Genomic DNA, 4312 nt, shown 5'->3' on the forward strand with positions numbered 1-4312 from the left:
TAAAGTCGATGACAGTTAACTGCGGGCACGTCTATGATAAAGTAGCAGTAGAATACGAATATTGCACGAGGATATTTTATGTGCATTCAGTCTACAAATATGTCTGAGTAATCTATGATTACAAATTGGTTGATAATTAAATGACTACATGCATACGCGTATTTATTAAATGATTTAGCATTTCAGTTCGTTCTTACGCGGCGAATGAGCGTGTAGTATCTAAGAGGTACAATATGCAAGTAACACACATCTTTAACCTTCAAGCTTCAACAGCCCATCTATACCGATGATGACATTAAAACAGAAAACGCATTTATCGGCAAAGTAGAAGATTCTGTCTGAGATTATGATCAACATTATACATTAATTAATTAATGGTTGCTGGTTCATAACCTGAAATACACACACACACACACACACACACACACACACACACACACACACACACACACACACACACACACACACACACACACACACACACTCGCGCGTGCACGGACGTGCATGCACGTACGTACAATGGATAGATGCTACTCTTTTCGTTTTGTCGCTTCATTTCGACGACAACATTAGCTAGGTCACGTTGTTATAGCGCACTTTCAAACGTTTACAACTAGATACAGTTATATATCTAATACATAAAGCTCAAATGGTTTGTCTGTGCGTGTGTGTGTGTGTGTGTGTGTGTGTGTGTGTGTGTGTGTGTGTGTGTGTGTGTGTGTGTGTGTGTGTGTGTTTGTGTGTGTGTGTGTGTGTGTGTGTGTGTGTGTGTGTGTGTGTGTGTGTGTTTGTGTGTGTGTGTGTGTGTGTGTGTGTGTGTGTGTGTGTGTGTGTGTGTGTGTGTTCGCGTTTGGCAGGCACGTCTTTTGTCCGTTCGCAACCGAAATCGGCATGCACACTCGGCACGCACAGAGGAAGGTTTTCGTAAAACAATTAAAAAAAATTATGCACCGGAATTCCTCTCGAGGGGTCGACCCCGCGTAAAATTTCTCGATGACGCAAACGCTACACATTCCAGTTTATTCGAACACACGCCCACACCAGTCCTGTGTAGACCGTACGCGTCGTCGTCCTTCGCAAAGCTTCGAGCAATCGAATATCTCTTGCCGACGAAAATTACTCTTCTAGCGCTTTCGTTTCTCTCCAAATTCTGATTGCATTTGCACCAAAACCAACCTACACGTTTTCTGCAGCAAGCGCTACACGGGGAGTGTGTCGATTTCTATCGAAACAAGCACGAAGAGCAAGATTCGAATTCATTCAGCACATCAGGGACATCGCAACAAAGATTGCACGTGACGTGTCCACACACCTATCTTTACACTACAGTATCTTGCCCGTACGAAGGACGGGCCAGGTATACTAGTATATATATAGTGCGTTGTGTGCACAGTCTGATGTCAACATATATGTGCACGTTGATGATCACAAACGAGTAGCGCTTCCCGTCTAACGCCGAAAATGTCATGCATGCATTTGTAATCTGTTGCATCTGTATAGATATACTAACATGCATATTTATTCATACCGAACCATATAGTTTGCTAGAAAATCGACAAAATTGTTATTATCTATAGTTATGTGCAAAATGATTGGTAAAGTTTGCATGTAAGTTGTAACTGCGGTATATTTATTGAAATTAAGTATCTAATTAGGGATAGTACCGTAGAACTCTAGAGACTATAAATAATATAATCCAATTTGAAGATATACCAATAGATCACCTGTGGCATGGCAGCACTTACTGCTTTACTACACATCGTATTAAAAATTAAGTTTACATCAGATTCTGAGAACGATTATTGCGTGAAAATTAGAGATTAATTAGAAAAGCGTTACATCTGCGCTTTAGCGATATTTCTGAACGTGCAGCGATTATAGTGGTCTTTTACAGCAAATGTGATAATATTGCTTTAAGTTATTTCATTATCAACCAATCTGTAATCATAAAGATATATATAGCTTGCATGCACATAAAGATATGCTCAGTAGTTTATCTGCTACTTTATCAAAGATATAGGCGTGCACGCAGTTAACTGTTATCGATTGTATTTTGTGTTAGCCTGACTTTCTTGTAGTATGACAATAACAGGCATAAGAGATCTTCTGATTCATGAGTTGATAAGCTTTACTAGTCGATGTTTGAATGGTAGAGCTAGAGTCATCACGATTGACCTCCAATGTCCGGTCAATGCCTTTCCGTTGATGTACTTAATACGTCTCGCTAGTCTACGACTTCGATTGTCACATTTTCCGCAGTCCTTCATCTGCATTTCGGATGGAATTCGGTTGGGATTGTAATCGCACATGCTCGGATATATTCCTTCGTAACAATCATTGACGCGAACAAGACCACTACTTCTAGTGCCGTCGATGTGTCGACTCTCTCCACAGTAATGAGAGTAAAACATTGATTCTGATTTGGCCGGACTGACAAGACGAGAGACGAGACGCGTTCACAACAGTACAGTATCTTCTTGTCGATCGACAGAATGAATACAAGAATTTGAAGAAGACGTGACTGGTATGACAAGTATACATAGATATAGAGTAGACAACACAATTGTAATGGCTTGCATTTTCTTTGCTTAGAAATGAAAATCACAATTAGTTAAATTAAACGATGATGAAGTATACACCGTTGCAACTTTGACGACTTTAACTGATGTAGAGTATTGTTGCTTCAAATTCACAAACAACGAAGTTGCAATTGACTCTTGCCGTGCTGACACACTAACATCACGTCGACTGTATCTTATATATTGTTTAGTGGGATTGTGTGGAGAATTCTTGAACTTGTAATAATTGATTAATTAATAAATTACGTGTAGCTAGCATTCTCTTGTTTGTCAGCAATCGTGCTTTACACAGCATGTGACCTTATTTCTCGATCTCTTATAATTTCTTGTCTAGTGAGAATCTTTCTCTTCCGTGTTCTCTACAACGCTATTAGGCCATACTGAGACGTATACGACAAATCGATTGATATGCTTTTGCCCGCAGGCCTTCGTAGAACGTCAATAAACTTACCAAATTTATGTATAGTCGTACTATCATCAAAGCCGATTATTAATGAATTAACGCTACTAATTTGTCAACAAACAATGATTAGCGTTCCTAATTTAGCAGCTTACTAATTAAATTGATATTTATGCATAAACAGCGCTGAACACTAACGTCTACTATAGTCAAACAAATTCTACCTGTAGTGGTTTGAACATAACATTCTCTTTTCACGAGGAAACGTTAAGTTTTGCATAAAATTGAGAGAACAGTGTACGTGATTTGCATTCTTAATTAATTTATAATTTGTTATCAGTTACTTTGCTAAACAAAACCTCAACAATTCATTCAGTTAGTTGGCATTTCTTTCGCTTTACTTTCCTCTGCCGTATCGGGAATGTTTCTCGACCATCATGCACCCGGAAAATTTAATTGCATGCAATGTCATCTAGAAACAGCATCTAGACGTCATTAATTAAATGTTTAAACTTCATTGTGTGCTTACTTACACCTGCATGATGCAAAAGTTGCTGCTGACTAACGATTATTATATTTGCTGTGTGGCGCAGCAAAGATTAAGAGCAAGATCACGCAGATGCATAAATTCGACTATAGAATCTACAGCCAGCCTTCCTTAAACTTGTTGGCTTCATACTTTGCAGGACAACAGATTCCGTTTTGTACACTTCTCCGCACTTTCTGCTTGGCGATCGAAAGTGTGAAACGCAGACTGAAACATGAAAGAATGTAGTACTGTAGATGATGAAGACAGACTCAAAGACTGAATTATCAGGGCATGTGTCTGCGTATGCACTCTAGATATTTGTAGCGATACATATCTATCTGTCCTTTATATAGAATTACCTGTTCCTGCATGTACATATGAGTTGCGAAGAAGATTGCTGGATGATCGATGTTGCAGACAAACGAATGCAGAATCGACGTTCCATCTTTTCTTTGTAGATGTACAAAACGTTTATAATAGATTTTGTTACATGTGTCTTGAATAACAGCTACCGTACGTTTGATATCTATAGATACCTGCATCAGTGTTTGGAGCAAAGATACAACGAAACCGTTAGCGGGGCTTCTTTGATATCGACCACACTGTTTCTACTTAATTTACATTTGACAACTAATTCGGTTAATTAATCACTAATAATACAAAATTATTTTATCTGTATATCATGCAAGATGTATAAATAATTTATGAATAATAGCAATCGTGAAATCGTGAATAGCACTAACATGCACGTCTTTTTATTCAGATTGCAAACTGGACAACTAACCGCGGTTAATTAAATAGACA

Source organism: Corticium candelabrum, chromosome 5 (genome assembly GCF_963422355.1).
Source record: "Corticium candelabrum chromosome 5, ooCorCand1.1, whole genome shotgun sequence".
NCBI lineage: Eukaryota > Metazoa > Porifera > Homoscleromorpha > Homosclerophorida > Plakinidae > Corticium > Corticium candelabrum.